Source organism: Oryctolagus cuniculus, chromosome 1 (genome assembly GCF_051225735.1).
Source record: "Oryctolagus cuniculus isolate XC-2025 breed Fujian yellow rabbit chromosome 1, ASM5122573v1, whole genome shotgun sequence".
In the NCBI taxonomy this organism is placed as follows: domain Eukaryota; kingdom Metazoa; phylum Chordata; class Mammalia; order Lagomorpha; family Leporidae; genus Oryctolagus; species Oryctolagus cuniculus.
In genome coordinates, this window is record NC_142867.1 from 151,707,027 (window position 1) to 151,719,416 (window position 12,390).

The window sequence follows — 12,390 nt, forward strand, 5'->3', positions numbered from 1 at the left end:
AGATGTAAAGGACAGACAAAAGGGTTGTCACTCAGGCCAAGTTTTTCATTTTTCTCATTTCAATGGTGACTATTCCTTTTTAAGGAATTTACAGATTTTCATTAACAGTACCAAAAGTATCCATTCACACATGCCATTTCTCCCAGAATAACTGCTTTTGTTCTCTCTAAAGATCTGTGTAAGTATGAACTTGGTTTATCTTCATAACAATCCCATGTGGTAGCCACTATTACAACTCCACTTTAAAGGCTGAGAAAAGGGAACCCGAAGGGTATTAACTGCCCAAAGGTTGCTCTGAATTTGATTCCAGAGTCGAGCTCTTAACCATTACACTGAGTTTAGTAGTCAGGACCAAGGTGGACTCAAGGTCTTTAAAAAAAATGTATCTATCTGAAAGAGCTATAGAGAGAGGCGAGAAAGAACAGAAAGAGGAGAGAGAGAATGAGAATCTATCTTCCAACTCCCCAAATAGATACAATGGCAGGTGGAAGCCAGGCGCCCAGAAGCCCAAAGCTCCATCTGGGTATCCTATAAGGGTTCCAAGGGACCAAGTACTTGGACCATCTTCCACTGCCTTCCCAGGTGCATTAGCAGGGAGTTTGATCAGAAGCACATGAGATGCCAGTGTTATGGCTGGCAACTTAGTCCACTATGTACAGCACCAGCCCCAGATTCAAGATTTTAACCATTAGGCCAAGCTTAGTAGCCAAAGACAAGTATACCCATCAGAAAAGGGGTTTTGGAGCCAACCCCGTGGTACAATAGGTTAATCCTCCACCTGCTACACCAGTTTCCCATATGGGTGCCGTTTTAGTCCCAGCTGCTCCTCTTCCAATCCAGCTCTCTTCTGTGGCCTGGCAAAGCAGTAGAAGATGGCCCAAGTTCTTGGGTCCCTGCACCCACATGGGAAACCCAGAAGAAGTACCTGGCTTCTGGCTTCGGATCGGCGCAGCTCCAGCTGTTGCGGCCATTTGGAGAGTAAACCAACAGAAGGAAGATTTTTCTGTCTCTCTCTCTCACTGTCTGTAACTCTACCTGTCAAATAAATAAATAAAATCTTTTAAAAAAAGGGTTTCATCAATGTACTCTAAAACATGGAAGACAGCCATTTCAAAAAAGTAGTTTCAAGTACATTGTCACTCATTTATTGAGAGCCTACTAAATGGCAGACATTGTACTCTGTGGCCAGATAAGCCAGATAAGCCAGATTAATGAGATAAAGGGCACTTTGGAGGAGAGAGAGTAAGTGCACTTGAGAAAGGGAAAGATGGTGAGGCCCCAGTGAGAACCAGACCAACAACACAGCTAAAGATATCACACTACTATGTTACAATCTGCTTTTCCAGGATTAATGCCTTTGCTTTTCCCAACCATATACTTATCATCTCAAGTTTATCAGAACTGATGTATAGGAGACAGAGTTCAGAATTTCCCTCTCACAATTAATTAAATTCATTGTTAAAATAAAGCATGTTCTTTGTGTACTAGTGGGATTCCCTCCACCTCTCCATTCCCGCACCCAAACCTTCTCTTTGTTTCTAGTGGCTCTAGAAAGAGAAATTTTTCCCTCTCAGCCTTTTCAGTCAAGTTCATGGACATTTATCAACTCTGTAGTTTCCAAGTCAGGATGTCTGTCATTTAACCTTCATCCTCCTTGAATTTTCATCCTGATAGGTTTGATTAAACCACAGACTGATAAACGAGCATGGCTTTGGCGCCGCAGAAGAGCAGTCATTAAGGAAACCTCTGTGAAGGTATGAATCAAAGCCAGGAATCTTTTGTTCACTGCCTCCCCCCACACACACACACACCACAGCCACCACCACCACCAGTTCACAGAGCACCTGCAGGAATACATTTTTATTATTTTTTTCTTCTCCTTTAGTTTCCAAATGGTTTTCATCATTACTTCCTGCTTGTTTTTCTTAAAAAACAAAGAAAAGTGTGCCCTGATGGCACACAGTTCTGTTTCCTGCACCAATATGGTTAGTCCCAGCATTTTATCAACTTGAAATTTAATCCAGGAGTAGAGGGTGCAGAAATAAAGAGGAATGAAGGTTAAGTAATAGGCCTCCTGCTGTGAACAGTGTGTTTCACTCATAAAGACTTGGGATAATTAAGGAAGTGATCCATTTTTCCCCTAAGGCAACTGTTTTCTACCCAGAGCATGTAACAGGGACATTTCTTCCATTTATTTTGCTTCTAGTTTTTCAACTCTTTAAATCATAATTTATTAACACACAATGTTTGGTTTCTTTTTAGTCCTAGCTGCATGCTATCTGAGCTCTTCTCCAAATTTTTTCTACTCTATCAAACCAAAAGAAACCAACTAGCACAACAAAATAAAAACTAGGGTTTCTCAAAGACAACAGTTCTATCAGACATCTAAAGACAGCACTGGGAGAGGTTTTCATCAGCCGTATACTAGTGCAGTTTGTGTCAGTCATACCTGTGCACAGTGGACAGCTCAGTTTCTCTGGTCCATCCTGAAAGAAAACATCTTCAGAGCCAAAGTAATGCTTTGTTTTCTGATCAACATCACTTGTAACCCAAATGTCACTGACCTGAATTTGCTTAAGCTTTCTTGGAGTCACTTTGTTGAGATTTTTGCTACTAGCACATCATGAGAGGGCCACAACCTGCCTGCTACTGCCCTATAGGCAGAGAGTCAGGAGGATGGATACCCCAAACCAAACCCTACACTTGCTCTGCTCCTTCCCTCCATGTGTGCACTGCTGCCACCAAGAGCAAGGAAGCCTATTGGTGTCTTTTACCTTTCAGATTTTTTAAAGTTTTTTGTTTTTTTTTTTTTTTTATTTGAGATGGGGAAAGAGAGAGAGATCTTCCATCAGCTGGTTCACGCCCCAGATGGCCGCAACAGCCAGAGCTCAGCCGATCTGAAACTAGAAGCTTCTTCTAGGTCTCCCACATGGGTGCAGGGGCCCAGTGAATTAGGCCATCATCTACTGCTTTCCCATAGGAGAGAGTTGGATTGGAAGTAGAGCAGCCAGGACATGAACTGACGCCCATACGGGATTCCGGTGCTGGAGGCCGAAGCTTAGCCCACTACGTCACAGCGCAAGCCCCTGTCTTTCCCTATCTTTCAGATTCTCAGTACAGAAAGTAGGGCTCATAAGGGGGGTCTAGAAATGCAGTGTTCTCATGTCCTTGTTCCCCTCGCAGCTGTAGAGTGAAAGGGAACATTCGACATAGTTCAACTTTATGAGATGTCAATGGGTAACTGCTTTGCAATTTACAGAGGGAGGGTCCAAGAATATCACAGCAGTATCAGCTCTTAAGCCACTTAAGTGTTAAGCCCACCCCAGCAGCTGCCTACTTTCAGACTTCTTGTTACAGGCAAAATATAAATCCCTATTTAATCCACATTTAAAAGCATTTTCTATTACATTCCTTCATGACATAATGTTTTAGATAAAGGTGGACTGTGTAGAATTCTATGGGACCACAATAATGTATCATTTAGTGACATCACAGCCATCTTTGTTTGTGTAAGGATTCTCCATGGTACTCGCACAATTAGGAATTCACCTACCAATGCAGTTCTCAGAATATAGCCCAATCATTAACACACGACTCTGTTGTGAAAGAAAGCATTTCTAACTGACTTCCTTGTGTTTTCTTCCATATAGCAAGTCCTGTTGAAGCATCTGAGTAGGTGTCTGTCTTGTCCTTAGAACATGAGTTCCACAGGGTCAAGGCTGACACAAGGCTGGCACCTAATTGCTACTTGTAGAGTGAGTAGCTGAACCACTGTGCCAAGCACTGCAGCCACATAAACAGGACGCAATACATCCTGATGTTTCTTCCCAGTTCTGTTTCTTTTCTTACTCTTTGTCTTATTTTACCCTAAGGTCTCCTTCTTAAAAGCCCTGCCCCCTGTGTTTTTCCATGTTCCTTTTTCTCTCATATGTCCATCATTTTTCAAGCCAACTTGCATTGCACAAACTGTTTGCATTCTGTTTAATAGCCACTTTTAAAAATGATTCTCTCTAAAAGAGATGGGCTGATTAATGTACTCCAAATATCTTGCACTACACAGCCAGTTCCTTTATCCTTGTTCTATTCATAATGTATAGCCTTTCTCTCTCCAAACGTGCATAAAGGACCCGTTTCCCACCAGCATTATTTGTAACTGCAGAGCTTGAGGTGGTAGCAGATGTCAAAAATGAAAAATTGCTAAATTCAAAATTGCTTCTCCTTTTGTTTTAAAGGTGACCTGCAAGTAGTTTTTATTTTTTTAATGAACTAATTGTAGGATTATATGCTGAATGCCCCAAATGCAGGGAGTGAGAGAAGAAAACTCAGCACATACCTGCTACAAAATACCTGGCATTGTTTCTAAGCCTCTGCAAACCAGACTGCTGACACCCACATTCTAAGCCTAGGCAAGGGGACTGACTCAAAGGTAGCTCTGCATGAAAATCAGGATACAAGACTTTCAGGACAATGGCAAGCTGGGCTAGGAATTGGGAGGTCTGGTTGGCTCCCTGCTGAGTAACCTTGGGCAAGTTGCTTTATCAGCCAGGAGCTCTGCTTCTCCACCTCTTGCCCAAAGGGAACCAGCTTCATACTGCTCCCACTGAAGGGGAACTGATGGTTACGATTCCATGTTCAACACCTGCCTTCCGTAAAAAGAGGCTGTCAGACCTGAAAATTATTTTCAAGACTCATTAGACCCACTCACATTTTGTTTGGTTGGAAAAAATCTGAAAAATATACTCTGAACCTGTCTGTGCTGTCCCCCACCCCCAGCACACCCTCCTCCAAACACAGCCAGAAATCAGGTTGGGATTTGGAAGATTTGGGCTCTTGTCCTATACAGAGACCCCTCAGAGTACCTCGGGCACTTCAAGGATTGAAAAGCTTTTCTAGATCATCTATGATTCTATCCAGTCATGAAAGGTGCCCCAAATGGAGAGGAAGTTATCTAGGGGATGTGATTTAACAGAAATCACTGAAATGCCCCCACCTGGTAGAACACAGTACCCTGGCAATTGACTCAAAGTTATGCCTTTTACATGAATTTATTCTTATTATTTACTCTGTCTTCAGTTGCCTGTCACCTGCTAAAATGTGTATACCCTTCGAGAGAGGAACACATTAAGTTATTCATTATCTACTATTATACCCCAGAGAGATGAGTTGTGCATATTACATTCCAGTGAGCTGGCTACTTCAGCAGCAAGGGAAGAACAGAAGGAAAAATCTACTACAGAGGTCAAAGAAAGGAGAAAACCAGGGCAAGTCCCATTGCAAAAAGAGAACACCAAAAGACAAAGGTTCTCAGAATGGGTGTTTGGCACAGTGGTGAAGACACTTCTTGGTTCACCTGTATCTCATATCCGAGTGCCTGGGTCTGAGTTCCAGCTCTGCCTACTATTCCAGCTTCCTGCTAATGCACCCTGAAAGACAGCAGACAATGGCTCAAGTACTTGTGTCCCTGCCACCCAAATGAGAGGCTTGGATAGAGTCCCAAGCTCCTGGCTTTGCCTTGGCCTAGCTCCAGCTTTTGTAGGCATTTGAGAGTGAACCAGTGGATGGAAGATCTCTCTCTTCCACTACCCCACTCTGAATTTCAAATCAGTAAAAATAAAAATGAAGTACTCTTGGCACTAGTCACTTATCCTTTAAAAAACTGAGGAATGAATGGATAAGATATTCAAGAAGAAAGTAGTGAGAATAGCATATTGTTTGTTTATTTTCTACTTTGTTCATGTGAGAGACAGAGAGTACTGCCATGTGCTTGCTCACCTAACAAATGCCAAGGGCCAGAAATATAATCCAAGTCTCCCATATGGAAGTCAGGAACCCAGTGATTTGAGCTATCACTTCTGCCTCCCAGAGATTGCATTATCAGGAAACAGAAGTCAGGAGTGAAGCTGGGAATCAAACCCAAATACTCCAGGATGCTACATGGGTGTATAATTGCTAGACAAAAGGCCTACCCCATTCATCAAATGTTATGAAGTGCCTACTCTGTGCCATGGATTGTGCTAAGGGTGTACGATGCTCTGGGAAGTAAGTTTCAAATCCCATAGATGACTGTGTCCTCCTCAACCAGTGCATCTTAATTACTCCTTCCTGGAAGTTTTGGAACCCAGGCTTCTATGCCCAGAGAGCGGGCAGAAGATCAGTGGACATTCAAGCCAGCCTCCTGAGAGTCAGGCAACACCCAACTGTCTACACACGGTTCCTCTCTCTATCCCCCTTCACGACATTCCAGCTGCTTCCATGAGATTGTGGGATTTGTGCTCTTTTGCCTACTGATCTGGCAGCTATGTGGGCATGGTCAAGACACCCAAGAGGGAACACTGTTAATCAGGGAAAATATCAGAGTGAAATTGCTATTTGTGCTGAATGTACCAGCACCTCCAACACAAAGCAAAAATAATTAAGTAGTAGGAAGGATGATGCTAAAAGGATGCTGCAGAACCCCTGCCTGGGTCCTCTAAATTGAGTACCCAGGACTTAGAACCCAGGGGTACAAAGCCCCCACGCAGCCCCCATAGCCCCTGCCCTGTGACTCAGTAGACACAGGACCCTTTTCAGGCTCAGTTGCATTCAAGGGTTAAATCTGCCAAAGGGAAAGGCTGATGCTGTTTGGTTTCCCCATGAAAGTATCAGAAGGATATTGTAAAGAAAAGTCCAGGTGTGGCCCTCTAGTGAAGCTACCTGGTTCTTGCCAGGTGCACATGGAGAAACCAGACACTTCAAGAGGTTAAAGCATCAGCAAGTTGTGCCTCCAGATTTGAAAATGCCAAGATGGTACTTTCAGGTCAAATGGAAACACAATGCTGACCTCTATGCCTTGAGAGCCTAAGGTAGATTAAGTTACTGCTGAGACCTTACCCAGTCAGAATCCACCTGCATAATGAACTACAAGAGGAAGCCACTCACAACCAGGTATCTCCTCTCATAAACCTAAGGGGAAAATAGCCCTGAAGCCACCAATGGGTTTTACCCATAGGGAAGAATAATGTAAAGAAGCCCTTGCTACAAGAAGAACAGAAGAAATTAATTGCTGACGTTTTCACAGCATGATGAAAGCCAAGAATTATCCCCTGGTTCTGCACTTATAATTTACAACAGCTGCCTCCTTCACATGGACCCAAGTGACTCAGGCAGAGTGCAAAGCACAGCTGCTTGCAACGACGAAATCTGGAGCTTGATCAGTGCTCATCCACTAGGTAGCTGGGAGGAGGGGACTTGGCAGCATCCAGGTCGGCATCACAGACAGAACCCTCACTGCCCTCACTCTCCTTGGTTGGCACTTACCTGTGATAAAGCATCACCCCACTCACCATGCTATCAGCATAGTAACTTCAAAAATTCTGCTAAGAGATGACTGAAGCACAGTCTACCTATGAATATTTTCCAGCTGCTAAACACTAGGATTATCATGGATGCATCACAGAAGAAAATCTAATGCCCTTCTGTAAAACTCCCTGTTGGTTGGAAATAGGAGGGACAGACAATGTATCAGGAGATTCCTCAAGGGCAACAGCTAAGTCAAAGCCTTCCAAAGGTAGATAGGGAACAACCACCACCACCACCAAAGTAGAACAGAGAAAATTAGGAGGAAATGAAACCAGAGAACACAAAATATCAATATGCAAGTTTTATTAAAAACAAATAATTGTAGTGAAAAGATTCTACATGCAGCTTCTAAACATTGGTGCAAGTCTTGTGTAAAATTTGTAACATTTTATGATGCAAATTTGACAACATACTTCCTTATTCATAACTGAAACTATTGCTTCCATCTGAAAGAACTTAAACAAAGAAAGAAAAAAAAAACAAACAAACTATACCTAAGTGAAGTGGCCCATGAAACCATTTCTAATCACCTAATTTGTAATCTCAAATCCTGAGAATACAATTTGGGGAGGAATGAAAATTCCCTCGAGAGCAAAATTTAGGCGATATGAACCTGAATTCTGAATTCAGATTTTTTAAATGGTTTTGAAGGCTTGCAGCCACTCTGCACACAAACAGTCCTGAAGAATTGTGCTATAGATTTCGAAGCAGGTTCTCAGAAGACAGAAATTGAGGAACATTGTTATAGAAAGGCCCAATCTCCAAGTCAGACTCCCTTGAGAATAACATAACACACCACAATGATCTCATGATTACCAAAAATTCCAAAATTAATCAGATGGTTTAGCTGGCTTCACAGGCTGGCTGCTGTTAAATTGATGGCCCTAAATTAGGTGAGACACTGAGTTTTACCAGAAATTTCCATCTTGCTGCAAGTTTGTTATGTTCTTTACTAAGAACACGCATTGACATGAGCAAAGAGAACACACACAGGAAGACCAGTAGGTTCCTGGGGACAAAGACAAGGGCATATGTGTGGTAGCAAAACTGGTTGCCCCTTCCAAGGGTGCCATGTTCTTCCTTGGGTTACTGTACTAATTTCTATTTCTATTTCTGATTCTAGTGGAAAAAAAAAGATGTTTAGTAATTTAAACATGGATATTCACACATTTTAAAAAATGCTTGGGTCATATTTTGGTCACCATTTAAGGCATCAAAGCCAAGAGAACAGATGAGACATACCACATAGGATGACTGTCATTCCCATCTCCACTGTCCTTACATCTCAGATAGACTCCCTTCTTGCTCCTGTATCTGTTACATCTTCTTCCCATAGTTACAAGATTCCAACTGCAGAAGACAATATGAGTTTGGACCAAGGTATATAAACTACCTATGTAACACTGGTGAAGTGTGCAGCCACACACTCCAAACTGGCCCTGTGCATAATTTGTGTTAGAAAGTTGTCCCTCCTAATATCCTAGCTATGAAAGCACACACTCATTACTACCAGCCTTGGATCTGTTTTAACTGTTACTCCATAAAAAATATAACCCTGCAACCCATATGCCAACTGCATCCTTCACAAAATCACCGTTAGACACAGTGCAAATCACAGCCTTTGAGACGGAACCTTCTCCAGGGCATGATGGAAGAGTAAACAGGGATTGTCCAGGGCTAACCTCCAATGGTGACACCAATGTGGAAGAATATCAGCCACAAGAGACTGGCTAAGCAGATTCCCACTCCTTCTACTCCAAGGGGGTGGTGGTGGGGAGGGGTGTTGGGGGGCTCAAATGAGATCCCACCACTTGCCTCCCCCTCCCACACCTGAACTAGGCTGGTCCTTGGTTCTTTGTACAAATTCAGAGGAGAAAAATGTTGGATTTCATAATGATTAAACCAGCAGGTGTTTCAGTAATAATGTCAAAGATGGAATTATCAGCATCAAGTTTACATATGGTCCTTCTTTTTTCAAAAATAAAATTCTTTACTGTAAGGCAGAGAGACAGAAAGCTCACATCCACTACTAGGGCAGACATCTACCTCAAACTCCCTATTATGTTTCCTGAAAGATGTTTAAGATCAAAGTTCAGTAACCCACGACATGACATGCATTTTGAAAAGCAGAATAAAAGAAAAAATAAACAGTGCCAGGGCAAAAGTTTAGCCTAATGGTTAAGACATTCACATCCCATATTAGAGTGCCTACATAGTATTCTCAGTTCTGCTTCTGACTGGTTTTCTGTTAATGCAGACCCTAGAAGGCAGCAGCTGATGGTTCAAGTACCTGAGTCCCTGCCACCCATATGTAGACACTGAGTTACCAGCTCCTGGCTTCAGTTTGACCTAGTTCCAGACAACACAGGCATTTGGGGAGCATCTCTCTGCCTCTAAAATTAAATAATTGATCAACTTAAAATAAAAGCCAATACTCTCCCACATCTATCTGCTTCCTCCAGCCTCCTCTCCTTCCAGACACCTGTTCCAGCATCACTCACTTGGTTTCTCTCCCCTCTCATACCTTATCAATTAATTCCAGATAAAATACTTGCTGATAATTAAAGCACAGATTGATGGTAATGACTTCAGATGAAAATACCTGGAATCATTAGCAATTCTGGAGATGACTCTTAGAGAACCACCACCTCCCTCCTGATGCAATGGCTCTCAGGGGCTGTCCTGGCCTCTGAACAGTGCCATCCTACAAATGGAATGAACCAAGTCTTGTGATGTACTGTGACCAGGTGTGTTAAATGTGAGTTGTCCAGAATCATGATATCCACTTAGCTATTGTGGTATCTTCTATTTACGATTTTTTCAGCTGATCTCCAGACAATGAATCCGTTGCCCAGAACTCAAAGATTTATTGGAGAGCTCAGGTCAGCATCAACTCTCATGAGTCCTAGTCTTCATTCTGTGGTTTGCTGGAGTTCCCAGAGGAAGAAAGCAGAGACAGCAGCAGAATGTATACCTTCCTCTGAAAACTCAGAGGACGCAGCCCAATGTAGAGTGAGACTACAGAGCAATGGAGAGGCATTTTTTCTGCTTGAAAGCTGCTCATTTTCTCCTGGAATCTTGTGCTTTACTGCAACATTTACACTTCACCCACCTGATGTTCCAAAGCAACAGCGTCCAATGTGTCATCCTTCAATAGCAGGAACTCAGAGTATATTTCAGTATTTGTATAAATGGTAAGTAAATAAGTGAAAAAAAAGTATGACTATTGCTTCTGATACTAGTAAATGAGGAAAAAAGATGTCCACCAATGGAAAGTTAATCTTTAAAATAATCCAATAAGAGTGCAGTCTTGTATGGTTCCTCTGTTCCCCACCACTTGAGGAGTGGATAGGTATAGGTCCCTGGCAAATGCAAAAACTCTCAACCAAAGCCAGACCCACCTGATCCACAAAAACCACTGGAGCTTCTGGGAGAGCCCTACCCCCTCCACAGGGATACCCCTACCAAGAATACCTATAGCATGTCTGGCAGAGTGGGCCTCAGGAGCTCCCCAAAACCACAATGTCTGTGATGGAAGATCAAAGAAGACATGACCTCAGGCCATCCACCTACCCACCCAAAAACCTGCTGGACTGCATTCTGTTGCCCCTATCTCTGGGATTCACCCACCTGACCGTCCTGCCAGTGCCATCACCACCTTTGATAGATGTGCCTGCCTCATCTCTTCTGAGTGCTGCAATGAAAGACTATTTCTGGATACCTCTACCTTCATAACTAAGGGAAGATTATTGCTGTTTAATTAAGCACCTTGATCTTTTTTAATGCTCAGAATCCTTATCTTATTGATCTCTAACCAGTGTGCTAATTGTTGTTCCTTTTGTTTTTTTAATTGAAAGCTTAGTTATGAAATGTGTATTTGTAATTATTAAATTATGCATTCAAGGTAGTGGTGAGATTTAACACACCACTGAATGACTTCTCTGCTGACATCATGTATGTTTCAGTAAGTTTGTTCAAACCTCAGAGAAATAAATACTCCAATTACAACATCAAAAGTTAGCAGGACCCCCTATGACAGGGACAAGTGAGCTTAGTCAACAGGTTTCAGCCTTGCAGTGCTGTGATGAAAAAGACAATTTCATACTTTGAGGATGATTTTTACACACATATTTCCAGGCATAAAAACGAACAAATTTCTACATACCATATTTTAGGATGTCACAACTCTATTATTCAGTGCTGCTCAAGATGGTATCATGAATGAGCTTTGCCTGAGAAATAAAGTTAAACTGAGGATTCTTCCTCTCCCATCCAGAGCACCCTCTAGTGCACCACCTATTCAGTTTATAACTTGAAGTGTGTTCCCCCAAAGCTCATATTCTGAAGCCCCAACCCCTAGTACCTCAGAATGTGACCTTATTTGGAAGCAGGGTTGTTGCGGGTATAGCAAGTTAAAATGAAGCCACACTAGAGCAGACTGGGCCTCTGATCCACCGTGACTGGTGTTTCTACAGTAAGAGAAACTGTGGACACAGATAAGCACACTGGCAGAACACCTGAGAAAGGTGAAAGACAAGGTGGGGTATATCGCAGAAGCCGGACAACCAAAGACCCCAGCCTACAACAGGAACTCAGGAAGTGGTGTGGAGCCAACTCCTCCTCACACAGCCTTCAGAAGGAACCAGTCCCAGCGATCCCTTAATCTCAGACTTGCAGGCTTCAGGACTGTGATGCGGCACATCTCTGCTGCTATCAGCAAAGGACCACTTCTGCCCCTTGTCAGTTTACTGCACTGTAAGAATATCAAACAATTACACACATCTAATATTTGGGGGGATCCTCGGTGGAACAGACATGGTTCTAGGGACAGAGAATACAGCAGTGAATAAGAAACAAAAACCATGCTCCATGTGGAACTTGTTATTCTAAATGGACAAACATAGAACATAAGCAAGTTAGGTAAATAACACAGATCACGCACTAGAGTGGTAAGTGTTCAGTACAAGGGAGAGAAGTGAGCAGTTAGAAGTTATTTGGAAGAGCTTTGTACATGTGTGTTCTATTAGACAGAATGCTGGAAAAAGACCTGAT

General features: G+C 42.6%; 1 long non-coding RNA gene across 5 annotated transcripts in view; it reads right to left on the minus strand.

Annotated features, from left to right (window-relative positions):
* LOC149128700 (uncharacterized) overlaps window positions 1–12,390 on the minus strand; it is a 306,251-nt gene that overhangs the window by 109,021 nt on the left and 184,840 nt on the right. For 2 of the 5 annotated variants that reach the window (XR_016236623.1, XR_016236622.1), the window contains exon 3: window positions 926–1,035. The exons of the other annotated variants lie outside the window; for them this stretch is intronic. This is a non-coding gene — a long non-coding RNA (uncharacterized LOC149128700). The remainder of the gene's footprint in view (window positions 1–925; window positions 1,036–12,390) is intronic. 5 annotated transcript variants of the gene reach the window in all.